This window comes from Triturus cristatus, chromosome 4_1 (genome assembly GCF_964204655.1).
Source record: "Triturus cristatus chromosome 4_1, aTriCri1.1, whole genome shotgun sequence".
NCBI lineage: Eukaryota > Metazoa > Chordata > Amphibia > Caudata > Salamandridae > Triturus > Triturus cristatus.
In genome coordinates this window covers 1,360,396,902-1,360,418,892 of record NC_140585.1, presented here as the reverse complement: position 1 = coordinate 1,360,418,892, position 21,991 = coordinate 1,360,396,902, and positions in this window count along the sequence as shown.

Here is a 21,991-nt window from a genome sequence, read left to right as displayed (position 1 = left end):
AGTGAGAGTTAAGACCTTAACCTGTAGGCCAGAGTACGAGTCTAAGACCTTAGCTATTAGGCCAGAGTAAGAGTTAAGACCTTAACCAGTAGGCCAGAGTAAGAGTTAAGACCTTAATCTGTAGGCCAGAGTACGAGTCTAAGACCTTAGCTATTAAGCCAGAGTAAGAGTTAAGACCTTAACCAGTAGGCCAGAGTAAGAGTTAAGACCTTAACCATTAGGCCAGAGTACGAGTCTAAGACCGTAGCTATTAGGCCAGAGTAAGAGTTAAGACCTTAACAAGTAGGCCAGAGTAAGAGTTAAGACCTTAATCTGTAGGCCAGAGTACGGCTCTAAGACCTTAGCTAAGGGCCAGAGTAAGAGTTAAGACCTTAGCTATTAGGCCAGAGTAAGACTTAAGACCTTAACCATTAGGCCAGAGTAAGAGTTAAGACCTTAACTAGTAGGCCAGAGTACGAGTCTAAGACCTTAGCTATTAGGCCAGAGTACGAGTTAAGACCTTAACCTGTAGGACATAGTACGAGTCTAAGACCTTAGCTATTAGGCCAGAGTAAGAGTTAAGACCTTAACCAGTAGGCCAGAGTAAGAGTTAAGACCTTAACCAGTAGGCCAGAGTACGAGTCTAAGACCTTAGCTATTAGGCCAGAGTAAGAGTTAAGACCTTAGCTATTAGGCCAGAGTAAGAGTTAAGACCTTAACCAGTAGGCCAGAATAAGAGTTAAGACCTTAACCTTTAGGCCAGAGTATGAGTCTAAGACCTTAGCTGTTAAGCCAGAGTAAGAGTTAAGACCTTAACCAGTAGGCCAGAGTAAGAGTTAAGACCTTAGCTATTAGGCCAGAGTAAGAGTTAATACCTTAACCATTAGGCCAGAGTACGAGTCTAAGACCTTAGATATTAGGCAACAGTAAGAGTTAAGACCTTAACCTGTAGGCCAGAGTACAAGTCTAAGACCTTAGCTATTAGGCTAGAGTAAGAGTTAAGACCTTAACCAGTAGGCCAGAGAAAGAGTTAAGACCTTAACCAGTAGCCCAGAGTACGAGTCTAAGACCTTAGCTATTAGACAAGAGAAAGAGTTAAGACCTTAACCATTAGGGGAGAGTACGAGTCTAAGACCTTAGCTATTAGGCCAGAGTAAGAGTTAAGACCTTAACCAGTAGGCCAGAGTAAGAGTTAAGACCTTAACCATTAGGCCAGAGTACGAGTCTAAGACCTTAGTTATTAGGCCAGAGTAAGAGTTAAGACCTTAACCATTAGGCTAGAGTAAGAGTTAAGACCTTAACCAGTAGGCCAGAGTAAGAGTTAAGACCTTAACCATTAGGCCAGAGTACGAGCCTAAGACCTTAGCTATTAGGCCAGAGTAAGAGTTAAGACCTTAGCTATTAGGCCAGAGTAAGAGTTAAGACCTTAACTCTTCCCCTGGCCTAATAGCTAAGGTCTTAACTCTTACTCTGGCCTAATAGCTAAGGTCTTAACTCTTACTCTGGCCTAATGGTTAAGGTCTTAACTCTTACTCTGGCCTAAGAGCTAAGACCTTAACCTGTAGGCCAGAGTACGAGTCTTAGACCTTAGCTATTAAGCCAGAGTAAGAGTTAAGACCTTAACCAGTAGGCCATAGTAAGAGTTAAGACCTTAACCATTAGGCCAGAGTACGAGTCTAAGAACTTAGCTATTAGGCCAGAGTAAGAGTTAAGACCTTAACCAGTAGGCCAGAGTAAGAGTTAAGACCTTAACCATTAGGCCAGAGTAAGAGTTAAGACCTTAACCAGTAGGCCAGAGTGAGAGTTAAGACCTTAACCTTTAGGCCAGAGTACGAGTCTAAGACCTTAGCTATTAGGCCAGAGTAAGAGTTAAGACCTTAACCAGTAGGCCAGAGTAAGAGTTAAGAACTTAACCATTAGACCAGAGTAACAGTTAAGACCTTAACCAGTAGGTCAGAGTACGAGTCTAAGACCTTAGCTAATAGGCCAAAGTAAGAGTTAGGACCTTAGCTATTAGGCCAGAGTAAGAGTTAAGACCTTAACCAGTAGGCCAGAGTATGAGTCTAAGACCTTAGCTATTAGGCCAGAGTAAGAGTTAAGACCTTAGCTATAAGGCCAGAGTAAGAATAAAGACCTTAACCATTAGGCCAGAGTACGAGTCCAAGACCTTAGCTATTAGGCCAGAGAAAGAGTTAAGACCTTAACCAGTAGGCCAGAGTAAGAGTTAAGACCTTAACCATTAGGCCAGAGTAAGAGTTAAGACCTTAACCAGTAGGCCAGAGTAAGAGTTAAGACCTTAACCATTAGGCCAGAGTATGAGTCTAAGACCTTAGCTATTAGGCCAGAGTAAGAGTAAAGACCTTAGCTATAAGGCCAGAGTAAGAATAAAGACCTTAACCATTAGGCCAGAGTACAAGTCCAAGACCTTAGCTATTAGGCCAGAGTAAGAGTTAAGACCTTAACCAGTAGGCCAGAGTAAGAGTTAAGACCTTAACCAGTAGGCCAGAGTGAGAGTTAAGACCTTAACCTTTAGGCCAGAGTACGAGTCTAAGACCTTAGCTATTAAGCCAGAGTAAGAGTTAAGACCTTAACCAGTAGGCCAGAGTAGAGTTAAGACCTTAACCATTAGGCCAGAGTACGAGTCTAAGACCTTAGCTATTAGGCCAGAGTAAGAGTTAAGACCTTAACCAGTAGGCCAGAGTAAGAGTTAAGAACTTAGCTATTAGGCCAGAGTAAGAGTTAAGACCATAACCATTAGGCCAGAGTACGACTCTAAGACCTTAGCTATTCGGCCTGAGTATGAGTCTAAGAGCTAAGCTATTAGGCCAGAGTAAGAGTTAAGACCTTAACCAGTAGGCCAGAGTAAGAGTTAAGACCTTAATCATTAGGCCAGAGTACGAGTCTAAGACCTTAGCTATTAGGCCAGAGTAAGAGTTAAGACCTTAACCAGTAGGCCAGAGTAAGAGTTAAGACCTTAGCTATTAGGCCAGAGTAAGAGTTAAGACCTTAACCATTAGGCCAGAGTACGACTCTAAGACCTTAGCTATTAGGCCAGAGTAAGAGTTAGGACCTTAGCTATTAGGCCAGAGTAAGAGTTAAGACCTTAACCAGTAGGCCAGAGTATGAGTCTAAGACCTTAGCTATTAGGCCAGAGTAAGAGTTAAGACCTTAGCTATAAGGCCAGAGTAAGAATAAAGACCTTAACCATTAGCCCAGAGTACGAGTCCAAGACCTTAGCTATTAGGCCAGAGTAAGAGTTAAGACCATATCCAGTAGGCCAGAGTAAGAGTTAAGACCTTAACCAGTAGGCCAGAGTAAGAGTTAAGACCTTAGCTATTAGGCCAGAGTAAGAGTTAAGACCTTAACCATTAGGCCAGAGTACGAGTCTAAGACCTTAGATATTAGGCAACAGTAAGAGTTAGGACTTTAACCATTAAGCCAGAGTATGAGTCTAAGACCTTAGCTATTAGGCCAGAGTAAGAGTTAAGACCTTAACCATTAGACCTTAGTTATTAGGCCAGAGTAAGAGTTAAGACCTTAGCTATTAGGCCAGAGTAAGAGTTAAGACCTTAACCTGTAGGCCAGAGTACGAGTCTAAGACCTTAGCTATTAAGCCAGAGTAAGAGTTAAGACCTTAACCAGTAGGCCAGAGTAAGAGTTAAGACCTTAACCATTAGGCCAGAGTACGAGTCTTAAACCTTAGCTATTAGGCCAGAGTAAGAGTTAAGACCTTAACCAGTAGGCCAGAGTAAGAGTTAAGACCTTAGCTATTAGGCCAGAGTAAGAGTTAAGACCTTAACCATTAGGCCAGAGTACGAGTTAAGACCTTAACCTGTAGGCCAGAGTACGGGTCTAAGACCTTAGCTATTAGGCCAGAGTAAGAGTTAAGACCTTAGCTATTAGGCCAGAGTAAGAGTTAAGACCTTAACCATTAGGCCAGAGTACGACTCTAAGACCTTAGCTATTCGGTCAGAGTACGAGTCTAAGACCTTAGCTATTAGGCCAGAGTAAGAGTTAAGACCTTAACCAGTAGGCCAGAGTACGAGTCTAAGACCTTAGCTATTAGGCCAGAGTAAGAGTTAAGACCTTAACCAGTAGGCCAGAGTAAGAGTTAAGACCTTAATCTGTAGGCCAGAGTACGGGTCTAAGACCTTAGCTATTAGGCCAGAGTAAGAGTTAAGACCTTAGCTATTAGGCCAGAGTAAGAGTTAAGACCTTAACCATTAGGCCAGAGTAAGAGTTAAGACCTTAACCTGTAGGCCAGAGTAAGAGTTAAGTCCTTAACCAGTAGGCCAGAGTATGAGTTAAGACCTTAACCAGAAGGCCAGAGTAAGAGTTAAGACCTTAACCTATAGGCCATAGTATGAGTCTAAGACCTTAGCTATTAGGCCAGAGTAAGAGTTAAGACCTCAACCACTAGGCCAGAGTAAGAGTTAAGACCTTAACCATTAGGCCAGAGTACGAGTCTAAGACCTTAGCTATTAGGCCAGAGTAAGAGTTAGGACCTTAACCATTAAGCCAGAGTATGAGTCTAAGACCTTAGCAATTAGGCCAGAGTAAGAGTTAAGACCTTAACCATTAGACCTTAGCTATTAGGCCAGAGTAAGAGTTAAGACCTTAACCTGTAGACCAGAGTACGAGTCTAAGACCTTAGCTATTAAGCCAGAGTAAGAGTTAAGACCTTAACCAGTAGGCCAGAGTAAGAGTTAAGACCTTAACCATTAGGCCAGAGTACGAGTCTAAGACCTTAGCTATTAGGCCAGAGTAAGAGTTAAGTCCTTAGCTATTAGGCCAGAGTATGAATTAAGACCTTAACCAGTAGGCCAGAGTAAGAGTTAAGACCTTAACCATTAGGCCAGAGTACGAGTCTAAGACCTTAGCTATTAGGCCAGAGTAAGAGTTAAGACCTTAACCAGTAGGCCAGAGTACGAGTTAAGACCTTAACCAGTAGGCCAGAGTACGAGTCTAAGACCTTAGCTATTAGGCCAGAGTAAGAGTTAAGACCTTAACCATTAGGGGAGAGTACGAGTCTAAGACCATAGCTATTAGGCCAGATTAAGAGTTAAGACCTTAACCAGTAGGCCAGAGTAAGAGTTAAGACCTTAACCTTCAGGCCATAGTACGAGTCTAAGAGCTTATCTACTAGGCCAGAGTAAGAGTTAAGACCTTAACTAGTAGGCCAGAGTAAGAGTTAAGACCTTAACCAGTAGGCCAGAGTGAGAGTTAAGACCTTAGCTATTAGGCCAGAGTAAGAGTTAAGACCTTAACCAGTAGGCCAGAGTACGAGTCTAAGACCTTAGCTATTAGGCCAGAGTAAGAGTTAAGACCTTAACCAGTAGTCCAGAGTAAGAGTTAAGACGTTAACCAGTAGGCCAGAGTAAGAGTTAAGACCATAGCTATTAGGCCAGAATAAGAGTTAAGACCCTAGCTATTAGGCCAGAGAAAAAGTTAAGACCTTAACCTGTAGGCCATAGTACGAGTCTAAGACCTTAGCTATTAGGACAGAGTAAGAGTTAAGACCTTAACCAGTAGGCCAAAGTAAGAGGTAAGACCTTAACCTGTAGGCCAGAGTAAGAGTCTAAGACCTTAGCTATTAGGCCAGAGTAAGAGTTAAGTCCTTAACCAGTAGGCCAGAGTATGAGTTAAGACCTTAACCAGAAGGCCAGACTACGAGTCTAAGACCTTAGCTATTAGGCCAGAGTAAGAGTTAAGACCTTAACCAATAGGCCAGAGTAAGAGTTAAGACCTTAGCTATTAGGCCAGAGTAAGAGTTAAGACCTTAACCAGTAGGCCAGAGTAAGAGTTAAGACCTTAACCTGTAGGCCATAGTACGAGTCTAAGACCTTAACTTTTAGGCCAGAGTAAGAGTAAAGACCTTAGCTGTTAGGCCACAGTAAGAGTTAAGACCTTAACCAGTAGGCCAGAATAAGAGTTAAGACATTAACCATTAGGCCAGAGTATGAGTCTAAGACCTTAGCTATTAGGCCAGAGTAAGAGTTAAGTCCTTAACCAGTAGGCCAGAGTATGAGTTAAGACCTTAACCAGAAGGCCAGAGTAAGAGTTAAGACCTTAACCTATAGGCCATAGTATGAGTCTAAGACCTTAGCTATTAGGCCAGAGTAAGAGTTAAGACCTTAACCACTAGGCCAGAGTAAGAGTTAAGACCTTAACCATTAGGCCAGAGTACGAGTCTAAGACCTTAGCTATTAGGCCAGAGTAAGAGTTAGGACCTTAACCATTAAGCCAGAGTATGAGTCTAAGACCTTAGCAATTAGGCCAGAGTAAGAGTTAAGACCTTAATCAGTAGGCCAGAGTAAGAGTTAAGACCTTAACCAGTAGGCCAGAGTGAGAGTTAAGACCTTAACCTGTAGGCCAGAGTACGAGTCTAAGACCTTAGCTATTAGGCCAGAGTAAGAGTTAAGACCTTAACCAGTAGGCCAGAGTAAGAGTTAAGACCTTAATCTGTAGGCCAGAGTACGAGTCTAAGACCTTAGCTATTAAGCCAGAGTAAGAGTTAAGACCTTAACCAGTAGGCCAGAGTAAGAGTTAAGACCTTAACCATTAGGCCAGAGTACGAGTCTAAGACCTTAGCTATTAGGCCAGAGTAAGAGTTAAGACCTTAACAAGTAGGCCAGAGTAAGAGTTAAGACCGTAATCTGTAGGCCAGAGTACGGCTCTAAGACCTTAGCTAAGGGCCAGAGTAAGAGTTAAGACCTTAGCTATTAGGCCAGAGTAAGACTTAAGACCTTAACCATTAGGCCAGAGTAAGAGTTAAGACCTTAACTAGTAGGCCAGAGTACGAGTCTAAGACCTTAGCTATTAGGCCAGAGTACGAGTTAAGACCTTAACCTGTAGGACATAGTACGAGTCTAAGACCTTAGCTATTAGGCCAGAGTAAGAGTTAAGACCTTAACCAGTAGGCCAGAGTAAGAGTTAAGACCTTAACCAGTAGGCCAGAGTACGAGTCTAAGACCTTAGCTATGAGGCCAGAGTAAGAGTTAAGACCTTAGCTATTAGGCCAGAGTAAGAGTTAAGACCTTAACCAGTAGGCCAGAGTAAGAGTTAAGACCTTAACCAGTAGGCCAGAGTGAGAGTTAAGACCTTAACCTGTAGGCCAAAGTACGAGTCTAAGACCTTAGCTATTAGGCCAGAGTAAGAGTTAAGACCTTAACCAGTAGGCCAGAGTAACAGTTAAGACCTTAACCAGTAGGCCAGAGTATGAGTCTAAGACCTTAGCTATTAGGCCAGAGTAAGAGTTAAGACCTTAGCTATAAAGCCAGAGTAAGAATAAAGACCTTAACCATTAGGCCAGAGTACGAGTCCAAGACCTTAGCTATTAGGCCAGAGTAAGAGTTAAGACCATATCCAGTAGGCCAGAGTAAGAGTTAAGACCTTAACCAGTAGGCCAGAGTAAGAGTTAAGACCTTAGCTATTAGGCCAGAGTAAGAGTTAAGACCTTAACCATTAGGCCAGAGTACGAGTCTAAGACCTTAGATATTAGGCAACAGTAAGAGTTAAGACCTTAACCTGTAGGCCAGAGTACAAGTCTAAGACCTTAGCTATTAGGCTAGAGTAAGATTTAAGACCTTAACCAGTAGCCAGAGTAAGAGTTAAGACCTTAACCAGTAGGCCAGAGTAAGAGTTAAGACCTTAGCTATTAGGCCAGAGTAAGAGTTAAGACCTTAACCAGTAGGCCAGAGTACGAGTCTAAGACCTTAGCTATTAGGCCAGAGTAAGAGTTAAAACCTTAACCAGTAGGCCAGAGTAAGAGTTAAGACAATAGCTATTAGGCCAGAGTAAGAGTTAAGACCCTAGCTATTAGGTCAGAGTAAGTGTTAAGACCTTAACCAGTAGGCCAGAGAAAGAGTTAAAACCTTAACCAGTAGGCCAGAGTAAGAGTCTAAGACCTTAGCTATTAGGCCAGAGAAAGAGTTAAGACCTTAACCTGTAGGCCATAGTACGAGCCTAAGACCTTAGCTATTAGGACAGAGTAAGAGTTAAGACCTTAACCAGTAGGCCAGTGTAAGAGGTAAGACCTTAACCTGTAGGCCAGAGTACGAGTCTAAGACCTTAGTTGTTAGGCCAGAGTAAGAGTTAAGACCTTAACCAGTAGGCCAGTGTATGAGTTAAGACCTTAACCAGAATGCCAGAGTACGAGTCTAAGACCTTAGCTATTAGGCCAGAGTAAGAGTTAAGACCTTAACCAGTAGGCCAGAGTAAGAGTTAAGACCTTAACCTGTAGGCCATTGTACGAGTCTAAGACCTTAACTATTAGGCCAGAGTAAGAGTTAAGACCTTAGCTATTAGGCCAGAGTAAGAGTTAAGACCTTAACCAGTAGGCCAGAGTAAGAGGTAAGACCTTAACCTGTAGGCCAGAGTACGAGTCTAAGACCTTAGCTAATAGGCCAGAGTAAGAGTTAAGACCTTAACCAGTAGGCCAGAGTATGAGGTAAGACCTTAGCTATTAGGCCAGAGTAAGAGTTAAGACCTTAACCACTAGGCCAGAGTAAGAGTTAAGACCTTAACCATTAGGCCAGAGTACGAGTCTAAGACCTTAGCTATTAGGCCAGAGTAAGAGTTAAGACCTTAGCTTTTAGGCCAGAGTAAGAGTTAAGACCTTAACCTATAGGCCATAGTACGAGTCTAAGACCTTAGCTATTAGGCCAGAGTAAGAGTTAAGACCTTAACCAGTAAGCCAGAGAAAGAGTTAAGATCTTCACCAGTAGGCCAGAGTAAGAGTTAAGACCTTAACCTATAGGCCATAGTATGAGTCTAAGACCTTAGCTATTAGGCCAGAGTAAGAGTTAAGACCTTAGCTATTAGGCCAGAGTAAGAGTTAAGACCTTAATCAGTAGGCCAGAGTAAGAGTTAAGACCTTAACCAGTAGGCCAGAGTGAGAGTTAAGACCTTAACCTGTAGGCCAGAGTACGAGTCTAAGACCTTAGCTATTAGGCCAGAGTAAGAGTTAAGACCTTAACCAGTAGGCCAGAGTAAGAGTTAAGACCTTAATCTGTAGGCCAGAGTACGAGTCTAAGACCTTAGCTATTAAGCCAGAGTAAGAGTTAAGACCTTAACCAGTAGGCCAGAGTAAGAGTTAAGACCTTAACCATTAGGCCAGAGTACAAGTCTAAGACCTTAGCTATTAGGCCAGAGTAAGAGTTAAGACCTTAACAAGTAGGCCAGAGTAAGAGTTAAGACCTTAATCTGTAGGCCAGAGTACGGCTCTAAGACCTTAGCTAAGGGCCAGAGTAAGAGTTAAGACCTTAGCTATTAGGCCAGAGTAAGACTTAAGACCTTAACCATTAGGCCAGAGTAAGAGTTAAGACCTTAACTAGTAGGCCAGAGTACGAGTCTAAGACCTTAGCTATTAGGCCAGAGTACGAGTTAAGACCTTAACCTGTAGGACATAGTACGAGTCTAAGACCTTAGCTATTAGGCCAGAGTAAGAGTTAAGACCTTAACCAGTAGGCCAGAGTAAGAGTTAAGACCTTAACCAGTAGGCCAGAGTACGAGTCTAAGACCTTAGCTATTAGGCCAGAGTAAGAGTTAAGACCTTAGCTATTAGGCCAGAGTAAGAGTTAATACCTTAACCAGTAGGCCAAAATAAGAGTTAAGACCTTAACCTTTAGGCCAGAGTATGAGTCTAAGACCTTAGCTGTTAAGCCAGAGTAAGAGTTAAGACCTTAACCAGTAGGCCAGAGTAAGAGTTAAGACCTTAGCTATTAGGCCAGAGTAAGAGTTAATACCTTAACCATTAGGCCAGAGTACGAGTCTAAGACCTTAGATATTAGGCAACAGTAAGAGTTAAGACCTTAACCTGTAGGCCAGAGTACAAGTCTAAGACCTTAGCTATTAGGCTAGAGTAAGAGTTAAGACCTTAACCAGTAGGCCAGAGAAAGAGTTAAGACCTTAACCAGTAGCCCAGAGTACGAGTCTAAGACCTTAGCTATTAGACAAGAGAAAGAGTTAAGACCTTAACCATTAGGGGAGAGTACGAGTCTAAGACCTTAGCTATTAGGCCAGAGTAAGAGTTAAGACCTTAACCAGTAGGCCAGAGTAAGAGTTAAGACCTTAACCATTAGGCCAGAGTACGAGTCTAAGACCTTAGTTATTAGGCCAGAGTAAGAGTTAAGACCTTAACCATTAGGCTAGAGTAAGAGTTAAGACCTTAACCAGTAGGCCAGAGTAAGAGTTAAGACCTTAACCATTAGGCCAGAGTACGAGCCTAAGACCTTAGCTATTAGGCCAGAGTAAGAGTTAAGACCTTAGCTATTAGGCCAGAGTAAGAGTTAAGACCTTAACTCTTCCCCTGGCCTAATAGCTAAGGTCTTAACTCTTACTCTGGCCTAATAGCTAAGGTCTTAACTCTTACTCTGGCCTAATGGTTAAGGTCTTAACTCTTACTCTGGCCTAAGAGCTAAGACCTTAACCTGTAGGCAAGAGTACGAGTCTTAGACCTTAGCTATTAAGCCAGAGTAAGAGTTAAGACCTTAACCAGTAGGCCATAGTAAGAGTTAAGACCTTAACCATTAGGCCAGAGTACGAGTCTAAGAACTTAGCTATTAGGCCAGAGTAAGAGTTAAGACCTTAACCAGTAGGCCAGAGTAAGAGTTAAGACCTTAACCATTAGGCCAGAGTAAGAGTTAAGACCTTAACCAGTAGGCCAGAGTGAGAGTTAAGACCTTAACCTTTAGGCCAGAGTACGAGTCTAAGACCTTAGCTATTAGGCCAGAGTAAGAGTTAAGACCTTAACCAGTAGGCCAGAGTAAGAGTTAAGAACTTAACCATTAGACCAGAGTAACAGTTAAGACCTTAACCAGTAGGTCAGAGTACGAGTCTAAGACCTTAGCTAATAGGCCAAAGTAAGAGTTAGGACCTTAGCTATTAGGCCAGAGTAAGAGTTAAGACCTTAACCAGTAGGCCAGAGTATGAGTCTAAGACCTTAGCTATTAGGCCAGAGTAAGAGTTAAGACCTTAGCTATAAGGCCAGAGTAAGAATAAAGACCTTAACCATTAGGCCAGAGTACGAGTCCAAGACCTTAGCTATTAGGCCAGAGAAAGAGTTAAGACCTTAACCAGTAGGCCAGAGTAAGAGTTAAGACCTTAACCATTAGGCCAGAGTAAGAGTTAAGACCTTAACCAGTAGGCCAGAGTAAGAGTTAAGACCTTAACCATTAGGCCAGAGTATGAGTCTAAGACCTTAGCTATTAGGCCAGAGTAAGAGTAAAGACCTTAGCTATAAGGCCAGAGTAAGAATAAAGACCTTAACCATTAGGCCAGAGTACAAGTCCAAGACCTTAGCTATTAGGCCAGAGTAAGAGTTAAGACCTTAACCAGTAGGCCAGAGTAAGAGTTAAGACCTTAACCAGTAGGCCAGAGTGAGAGTTAAGACCTTAACCTTTAGGCCAGAGTACGAGTCTAAGACCTTAGCTATTAAGCCAGAGTAAGAGTTAAGACCTTAACCAGTAGGCCAGAGTAGAGTTAAGACCTTAACCATTAGGCCAGAGTACGAGTCTAAGACCTTAGCTATTAGGCCAGAGTAAGAGTTAAGACCTTAACCAGTAGGCCAGAGTAAGAGTTAAGAACTTAGCTATTAGGCCAGAGTAAGAGTTAAGACCTTAACCATTAGGCCAGAGTACGACTCTAAGACCTTAGCTATTCGGCCTGAGTATGAGTCTAAGACCTTAGCTATTAGGCCAGAGTAAGAGTTAAGACCTTAACCAGTAGGCCAGAGTAAGAGTTAAGACCTTAATCATTAGGCCAGAGTACGAGTCTAAGACCTTAGCTATTAGGCCAGAGTAAGAGTTAAGACCTTAACCAGTAGGCCAGAGTAAGAGTTAAGACCTTAGCTATTAGGCCAGAGTAAGAGTTAAGACCTTAACCATTAGGCCAGAGTACGACTCTAAGACCTTAGCTATTAGGCCAGAGTAAGAGTTAGGACCTTAGCTATTAGGCCAGAGTAAGAGTTAAGACCTTAACCAGTAGGCCAGAGTATGAGTCTAAGACCTTAGCTATTAGGCCGGAGTAAGAGTTAAGACCTTAGCTATAAGGCCAGAGTAAGAATAAAGACCTTAACCATTAGCCCAGAGTACGAGTCCAAGACCTTAGCTATTAGGCCAGAGTAAGAGTTAAGACCATATCCAGTAGGCCAGAGTAAGAGTTAAGACCTTAACCAGTAGGCCAGAGTAAGAGTTAAGACCTTAGCTATTAGGCCAGAGTAAGAGTTAAGACCTTAACCATTAGGCCAGAGTACGAGTCTAAGACCTTAGATATTAGGCAACAGTAAGAGTTAGGACTTTAACCATTAAGCCAGAGTATGAGTCTAAGACCTTAGCTATTAGGCCAGAGTAAGAGTTAAGACCTTAACCATTAGACCTTAGTTATTAGGCCAGAGTAAGAGTTAAGACCTTAGCTATTAGGCCAGAGTAAGAGTTAAGACCTTAACCTGTAGGCCAGAGTACGAGTCTAAGACCTTAGCTATTAAGCCAGAGTAAGAGTTAAGACCTTAACCAGTAGGCCAGAGTAAGAGTTAAGACCTTAACCATTAGGCCAGAGTACGAGTCTTAAACCTTAGCTATTAGGCCAGAGTAAGAGTTAAGACCTTAACCAGTAGGCCAGAGTAAGAGTTAAGACCTTAGCTATTAGGCCAGAGTAAGAGTTAAGACCTTAACCATTAGGCCAGAGTACGAGTTAAGACCTTAACCTGTAGGCCAGAGTACGGGTCTAAGACCTTAGCTATTAGGCCAGAGTAAGAGTTAAGACCTTAGCTATTAGGCCAGAGTAAGAGTTAAGACCTTAACCATTAGGCCAGAGTACGACTCTAAGACCTTAGCTATTCGGTCAGAGTACGAGTCTAAGACCTTAGCTATTAGGCCAGAGTAAGAGTTAAGACCTTAACCAGTAGGCCAGAGTACGAGTCTAAGACCTTAGCTATTAGGCCAGAGTAAGAGTTAAGACCTTAACCAGTAGGCCAGAGTAAGAGTTAAGACCTTAATCTGTAGGCCAGAGTACGGGTCTAAGACCTTAGCTATTAGGCCAGAGTAAGAGTTAAGACCTTAGCTATTAGGCCAGAGTAAGAGTTAAGACCTTAACCATTAGGCCAGAGTAAGAGTTAAGACCTTAACCTGTAGGCCAGAGTAAGAGTTAAGTCCTTAACCAGTAGGCCAGAGTATGAGTTAAGACCTTAACCAGAAGGCCAGAGTAAGAGTTAAGACCTTAACCTATAGGCCATAGTATGAGTCTAAGACCTTAGCTATTAGGCCAGAGTAAGAGTTAAGACCTCAACCACTAGGCCAGAGTAAGAGTTAAGACCTTAACCATTAGGCCAGAGTACGAGTCTAAGACCTTAGCTATTAGGCCAGAGTAAGAGTTAGGACCTTAACCATTAAGCCAGAGTATGAGTCTAAGACCTTAGCAATTAGGCCAGAGTAAGAGTTAAGACCTTAACCATTAGACCTTAGCTATTAAGCCAGAGTAAGAGTTAAGACCTTAACCTGTAGACCAGAGTACGAGTCTAAGACCTTAGCTATTAAGCCAGAGTAAGAGTTAAGACCTTAACCAGTAGGCCAGAGTAAGAGTTAAGACCTTAACCATTAGGCCAGAGTACGAGTCTAAGACCTTAGCTATTAGGCCAGAGTAAGAGTTAAGTCCTTAGCTATTAGGCCAGAGTATGAATTAAGACCTTAACCAGTAGGCCAGAGTAAGAGTTAAGACCTTAACCATTAGGCCAGAGTACGAGTCTAAGACCTTAGCTATTAGGCCAGAGTAAGAGTTAAGACCTTAACCAGTAGGCCAGAGTACGAGTTAAGACCTTAACCAGTAGGCCAGAGTACGAGTCTAAGACCTTAGCTATTAGGCCAGAGTAAGAGTTAAGACCTTAACCATTAGGGGAGAGTACGAGTCTAAGACCATAGCTATTAGGCCAGATTAAGAGTTAAGACCTTAACCAGTAGGCCAGAGTAAGAGTTAAGACCTTAACCTTCAGGCCATAGTACGAGTCTAAGAGCTTATCTACTAGGCCAGAGTAAGAGTTAAGACCTTAACCAGTAGGCCAGAGTAAGAGTTAAGACCTTAACCAGTAGGCCAGAGTGAGAGTTAAGACCTTAGCTATTAGGCCAGAGTAAGAGTTAAGACCTTAACCAGTAGGCCAGAGTACGAGTCTAAGACCTTAGCTATTAGGCCAGAGTAAGAGTTAAGACCTTAACCAGTAGTCCAGAGTAAGAGTTAAGACCTTAACCAGTAGGCCAGAGTAAGAGTTAAGACCATAGCTATTAGGCCAGAATAAGAGTTAAGACCCTAGCTATTAGGCCAGAGAAAAAGTTAAGACCTTAACCTGTAGGCCATAGTACGAGTCTAAGACCTTAGCTATTAGGACAGAGTAAGAGTTAAGACCTTAACCAGTAGGCCAAAGTAAGAGGTAAGACCTTAACCTGTAGGCCAGAGTAAGAGTCTAAGACCTTAGCTATTAGGCCAGAGTAAGAGTTAAGTCCTTAACCAGTAGGCCAGAGTATGAGTTAAGACCTTAACCAGAAGGCCAGACTACGAGTCTAAGACCTTAGCTATTAGGCCAGAGTAAGAGTTAAGACCTTAACCAATAGGCCAGAGTAAGAGTTAAGACCTTAGCTATTAGGCCAGAGTAAGAGTTAAGACCTTAACCAGTAGGCCAGAGTAAGAGTTAAGACCTTAACCTGTAGGCCATAGTACGAGTCTAAGACCTTAACTTTTAGGCCAGAGTAAGAGTAAAGACCTTAGCTGTTAGGCCACAGTAAGAGTTAAGACCTTAACCAGTAGGCCAGAATAAGAGTTAAGACATTAACCATTAGGCCAGAGTATGAGTCTAAGACCTTAGCTATTAGGCCAGAGTAAGAGTTAAGTCCTTAACCAGTAGGCCAGAGTATGAGTTAAGACCTTAACCAGAAGGCCAGAGTAAGAGTTAAGACCTTAACCTATAGGCCATAGTATGAGTCTAAGACCTTAGCTATTAGGCCAGAGTAAGAGTTAAGACCTTAACCACTAGGCCAGAGTAAGAGTTAAGACCTTAACCATTAGGCCAGAGTACGAGTCTAAGACCTTAGCTATTAGGCCAGAGTAAGAGTTAGGACCTTAACCATTAAGCCAGAGTATGAGTCTAAGACCTTAGCAATTAGGCCAGAGTAAGAGTTAAGACATTAACCATTAGACCTTAGCTATTAGGCCAGAGTAAGAGTTAAGACCTTATCCTGTAGACCAGAGTACGAGTCTAAGACCTTAGCTATTAAGCCAGAGTAAGAGTTAAGACCTTAACCAGTAGGCCAGAGTAAGAGTTAAGACCTTAACCATTAGGCCAGAGTACGAGTCTAAGACCTTAGCTATTAGGCCAGAGTAAGAGTTAAGTCCTTAGCTATTAGGCCAGAGTATGAATTAAGACCTTAACCAGTAGGCCAGAGTACGAGTCTAAGACCTTAGCTATTAGGCCAGAGTAAGAGTTAAGACCTTAACCCGTAGGCCAGAGTACGAGTTAAGACCTTAACCAGTAGGCCAGAGTACGAGTCTAAGACCTTAGCTATTAGGCCAGAGTAAGAGTTAAGACCTTAACCATTAGGGGAGAGTACGAGTCTAAGACCTTAGCTATTAGGCCAGAGTAAGAGTTAAGACCTTAACCAGTAGGCCAGAGTAAGAGTTAAGACCTTAACCTTCAGGCCATAGTACGAGTCTAAGAGCTTATCTACTAGGCCAGAGTAAGAGTTAAGACCTTAACCAGTAGGCCAGAGTAAGAGTTAAGACCTTAACCAGTAGGCCAGAGTGAGAGTTAAGACCTTAGCTATTAGGCCAGAGTAAGAGTTAAGACCTTAACCAGTAGGCCAGAGTACGAGTCTAAGACCTTAGCTATTAGGCCAGAGTAAGAGTTAAGACCTTAACCAGTAGTCCAGAGTAAGAGTTAAGACCTTAACCAGTAGGCCAGAGTAAGAGTTAAGACCATAGCTATTAGGCCAGAATAAGAGTTAAGACCCTAGCTATTAGGCCAGAGAAAAAGTTAAGACCTTAACCTGTAGGCCATAGTACGAGTCTAAGACCTTAGCTATTAGGACAGAGTAAGAGTTAAGACCTTAACCAGTAGGCCAGAGTAAGAGGTAAGACCTTAACCTGTAGGCCAGAGTAAGAGTCTAAGACCTTAGCTATTAGGCCAGAGTAAGAGTTAAGTCCTTAACCAGTAGGCCAGAGTATGAGTTAAGACCTTAACCAGAAGGCCAGACTACGAGTCTAAGACCTTAGCTATTAGGCCAGAGTAAGAGTTAAGACCTTAACCAATAGGCCAGAGTAAGAGTTAAGACCTTAACCTGTAGGCCATAGTACGAGTCTAAGACCTTAACTATTAGGCCAGAGTAAGAGTTAAGACCTTAGCTATTAGGCCAGAGTAAGAGTTAAGAGCTTAACCAATAGGCCAGAGTAAGAGTTAAGACCTTAACCTGTAGGCCATAGTACGAGTCTAAGACCTTAACTTTTAGGCCAGAGTAAGAGTAAAGACCTTAGCTGTTAGGCCACAGTAAGAGTTAAGACCTTAACCAGTAGGCCAGAATAAGAGTTAAGACATTAACCATTAGGCCAGAGTATGAGTCTAAGACCTTAGCTATTAGGCCAGAGTAAGAGTTAAGACCTTAACCACTAGGCCAGAGTAAGAGTTAAGACCTTAACCATTAGGCCAGAGTATGAGTCTAAGACCTTAGCTATTAGGCCAGAGTAAGAGTTAAGACCTTAGCTATTAGGCCAGAGTAAGAGTTAGGACTTTAACCATTAAGCCAGAGTATGAGTCTAAGACCTTAGCTATTAGGCCAGAGTAAGAGTTAAGACCTTAACCATTAGACCTTAGTTATTAGGCCAGAGTAAGAGTTAAGACCTTAGCTATTAGGCCAGAGTAAGAGTTAAGACCTTAACCTGTAGGCCAGAGTACGAGTCTAAGACCTTAGCTATTAAGCCAGAGTAAGCGTTAAGACCTTAACCAGTAGGCCAGAGTAAGAGTTAAGACCTTAACCATTAGGCCAGAGTACGAGTCTTAAACCTTAGCTATTAGGCCAGAGTAAGAGTTAAGACCTTAACCAGTAGGCCAGAGTAAGAGTTAAGACCTTAGCTATTAGGCCAGAGTAAGAGTTAAGACCTTAACCATTAGGCCAGAGTACGAGTTAAGACCTTAACCTGTAGGCCAGAGTACGGGTCTAAGACCTTAGCTATTAGGCCAGAGAAAGAGTTAAGACCTTAGCTATTAGGCCAGAGTAAGAGTTAAGACCTTAACCATTAGGCCAGAGTACGACTCTAAGACCTTAGCTATTCGGTCAGAGTACGAGTCTAAGACCTTAGCTATTAGGCCAGAGTAAGAGTTAAGACCTTAACCAGTAGGCCAGAGTACGAGTCTAAGACCTTAGCTATTAGGCCAGAGTAAGAGTTAAGACCTTAACCAGTAGGCCAGAGTAAGAGTTAAGACCTTAATCTGTAGGCCAGAGTACGGGTCTAAGACCTTAGCTATTAGGCCAGAGTAAGAGTTAAGACCTTAGCTATTAGGCCAGAGTAAGAGTTAAGACCTTAACCATTAGGCCAGAGTAAGAGTTAAGACCTTAACCTGTAGGCCAGAGTACGAGTCTAAGACCTTAGCTATTAGGCCAGAGTAAGAGTTAAGTCCTTAACCAGTAGGCCAGAGTATGAGTTAAGACCTTAACCAGAAGGCCAGATTAAGAGTTAAGACCTTAACCTATAGGTTATAGTATGAGTCTAAGACCTTAGCTATTAGGCCAGAGTAAGAGTTAAGACCTTAACCACTAGGCCAGAGTAAGAGTTAAGACGTTAACCATTAGGCCAGAGTACGAGTCTAAGACCTTAGCTATTAGGCCAGAGTAAGAGTTAGGACCTTAACCATTAAGCCAGAGTATGAGTCTAAGACCTTAGCAATTAGGCCAGAGTAAGAGTTAAGACCTTAACCATTAGACCTTAGCTATTAGGCCAGAGTAAGAGTTAAGACCTTAACCTGTAGACCAGAGTACGAGTCTAAGACCTTAGCTATTAAGCCAGAGTAAGAGTTAAGACCTTAACCAGTAGGCCAGAGTACGAGTTAAGACCTTAACCAGTAGGCCAGAGTACGAGTCTAAGACCTTAGCTATTAGGCCAGAGTAAGAGTTAAGACCTTAACCATTAGGGGAGAGTACGAGTCTAAGACCTTAGCTATTAGGCCAGAGTAAGAGTTAAGACCTTAACCAGTAGGCCAGAGTAAGAGTTAAGACCTTAACCATTAGGCCAGAGTACGAGTCTAAGACCTTAGCTATTAGGCCAGAGTAAGAGTTAAGACCTTAACTATTAGGCTAGAGTAAGAGTTAAGACCTTAACCAGTAGGCCAGAGTAAGAGTTAAGACCTTAACCATTAGAACTTAGCTATTAGGCCAGAGTAAGAGTTAAGACCTTAGCTATTAGGCCAGAGTAAGAGTGAAGACCTTAGCTATTAGTCCAGAGTAAGAGTTAAGACCTTAACCAGTAGGCCAGAGTAAGAGTTAAGACCTTAACCAGTAGGCCAGAGTATGAGTCTAAGACCTTAGCTATTAGGCCAAAGTAAGAGTTAGGACCTTAGCTATTAGGCCAGAGTAAGAGTTAAGACCTTAACCAGTAGGCCAGAGTACGAGTCTAAGACCTTAGCTATTAGGCCAGAGTAAGAGTTAAGACCTTAACCAGTAGTCCAGAGTAAGAGTTAAGACCTTAACCAGTAGGCCAGAGTAAGAGGTAAGACCTTAACCTGTAGGCCAGAGTATGAGTCTAAGACCTTAGCTGTTAGGCCAGAGTAAGAGTTAAGACCTTAACCAGTAGGCCAGAGAAAGAGTTAAGACCTTAACTAGTAGGCCAGAGTACGAGCCTAAGACCTTAGCTATTAGGACAGAGTAAGAGTTAAGACCTTAACCAGTAGGCCAGAGTAAGAGGTAAGACCTTAACCTGTAGGCCAGAGTACGAGTCTAAGACCTTAGCTGTTTGGCCTACTGGTTAAGGTCTTAACTCATACTCTGGCCTACTGGTTAAGGTCTTAACTCTTACTCTGGCCTGAGTATGAGTTAAGACCTTAACCAGAATGCCAGAGTACGAGTCTAAGACCTTAGCTATTAGGCCAGAGTAAGAGTTAAGACCTTAACCAGTAGGCCAGAGTAAGAGTTAAGACCTTAACCTGTAGGCCATAGTATGAGTCTAAGACCTTAACTATTAGGCCAGAGTAAGAGTTAAGACCTTAACCACTAGGCCAGAGTAAGAGTTAAGACCTTAACCATTAGGCCAGAGTACGAGTCTAAGACCTTAGCTATTAGGCCAGAGTAAGAGTTAAGACCTTAGCTTTTAGGCCAGAGTAAGAGTTAAGACCTTAATCTATAGGCCATAGTACGAGTCTAAGACCTTAGCTATTAGGCCAGAGTAAGAGTTAAGACCTTAACCAGTAAGCCAGAGAAAGAGTTAGGACCTTAACCAGTAGGCCAGAGTAAGAGTTAAGACCTTAACCAGTAGGCCAGAGTGAGAGTTAAGACCTTAACCTGTAGGCCAGAGTACGAGTCTAAGACCTTAGCTATTAGGCCAGAGTAAGAGTTAAGACCTTAACCAGTAGGCCAGAGTAAGAGTTAAGACCTTAATCTGTAGGCCAGAGTACGAGTCTAAGACCTTAGCTATTAGGCTAGAGTAAGAGTTAAGACATTAACCAGTAGGCCAGAGTAAGAGTTAAGACCTTAACCATTAGGCCAGAGTAAGAGTTAAGACCTTAACCATTAGGCCAGAGTAAGAGTTAAGACCTTAACCTGTAGGCCAGAGTACGAGTCTAAGACCTTAGCTATTAGGCCAGAGTAAGAGTTAAGTCCTTAACCAATAGGCCAGAGTATGAGTTAAGACCTTAACCAGAAGGCCAGAGTAAGAGTTAAGACCTTAACCTATAGGCCATAGTATGAGTCTAAGACCTTAGCTATTAGGCCAGAGTAAGAGTTAAGACCTTAACCACTAGGCCAGAGTAAGAGTTAAGACCTTAACCATTAGGCCAGAGTACGAGTCTAAGACCTTAGCTATTAGGCCAGAGTAAGAGTTAAGACCTTAGCTATTAGGCCAGAGTAAGAGTTAGGACCTTAACCATTAAGCCAGAGTATGAGTCTAAGACCTTAGCTATTAGGCCAGAGTAAGAGTTAAGACCTTAACCATTAGACCTTAGCTATTAGGCCAGAGTAAGATTAAGACCTTAACCTGTAGGCCAGAGTACGAGTCTAAGACCTTAGCTATTAAGCCAGAGTAAGAGTTAAGACCTTAACCAGTAGGCCAGAGTAAGAGTTAAGACCTTAACCATTAGGCCAGAGTACGAGTCTAAGACCTTAGCTATGAGGCCAGAGCAAGAGTTAAGACCTTAGCTATTAGGCCAGAGTATGAATTAAGACCTTAACCAGTAGGCCAGTGTAAGAGTTAAGACCTTAACCATTAGGCCAGAGTACGAGTCTAAGACCTTAGCTATTAGGCCAGAGTAAGAGTTAAGACCTTAACCAGTAGGCCAGAGTAAGAGTTAAGACCTTAACCAGTAGGCCAGATTACGAGTCTAAGACCTTAGCTATTAGGCCAGAGTAAGAGTTAAGACCTTAACCATTAGGGGAGAGTACGAGTCTAAGACCTTAGCTATTAGGCCAGAGTAAGAGTTAAGACCTTAACCAGTAGGCCAGAGTAAGAGTTAAAACCTTAACCATTAGGCCAGAGTACGAGTCTAAGACCTTAGCTATTAGGCCAGAGTAAGAGTTAAGACCTTAACTATTAGGCTAGAGTATGATTTAAGACCTTAACCAGTAGGCCAGAGTAAGAGTTAAGACCTTAACCATTAGACCTTAGCTATTAGGCCAGAGTAAGAGTTAAGACCTTAGCTATTAGGCCAGAGTAAGAGTGAACACCTTAGCTATTAGGCCAGAGTAAGAGTTAAGACCTTAACCAGTAGGCCAGAGTAAGAGTTAAGACCTTAACCAGTAGGCCAGAGTATGAGTCTAAGACCTTAGCTATTAGGCCAAAGTAAGAGTTAGGACCTTAGCTATTAGGCCAGAGTAAGAGTTAAGACCTTAACCAGTAGGCCAGAGTACGAGTCTAAGACCTTAGCTATTAGGCCAGAGTAAGAGTTAAGACCTTAACCAGTAGTCCAGAGTAAGAGTTAAGACCTTAACCAGTAGGCCAGAGTAAGAGTTAAGACCATAGCTATTAGGCCAGAGTAAGAGTTAAGACCCTAGCTATTAGGTCAGAGTAAGAGTTAAGACCTTAACCAGTAGGCCAGAGAAAGAGTTAAGACCTTAACCAGTAGGCCAGAGGAAGAGTTAAGACCTTAACCTGTAGGCCATAGTACGAGCCTAAGACCTTAGCTATTAGGACAGAGTAAGAGTTAAGACCTTAACCAGTAGGCCAGAGTAAGAGGTAAGACCTTAACCTGTAGGCCAGAGTATGAGTCTAAGACCTTAGCTGTTAGGCCAGAGTAAGAGTTAAGACCTTAACCGCTAGGCCAGAGTAAGAGTTAAGACCTTAACCATTAGGCCAGAGTACGAGCCTAAGACCTTAGCTATTAGGACAGAGTAAGAGTTAAGACCTTAACCAGTAGGCCAGAGTAAGAGGTAAGACCTTAACCTGTAGGCCAGAGTACGAGTCTAAGACCTTAGCTGTTTGGCCAGAGTAAGAGTTAAGACCTTAGCTATTAGGCCAGAGTAAGATTTAAGACCTTAACCAGTAGGCCAGAGTAAGAGGTAAGATCTTAACCTGTAGGCCAGAGTACGAGTCTAAGACCTTAGCTATTAGGCCAGAGTAAGAGTTAAGACCTTAACCAGTAGGCCAGAGTATGAGTTAAGACCTTAACCATTAGGCCAGAGTACGAGTCTAAGACCTTAGCTATTAGGCCAGAGTAAGAGTTAAGACCTTAACCACTAGGCCAGAGTAAGAGTTAAGACTTTAACCATTAGGCCAGAGTACGAGTCTAAGACCTTAGCTATTAGGCCAGAGTAAGAGTTAAGACCTTAACTATTAGGCT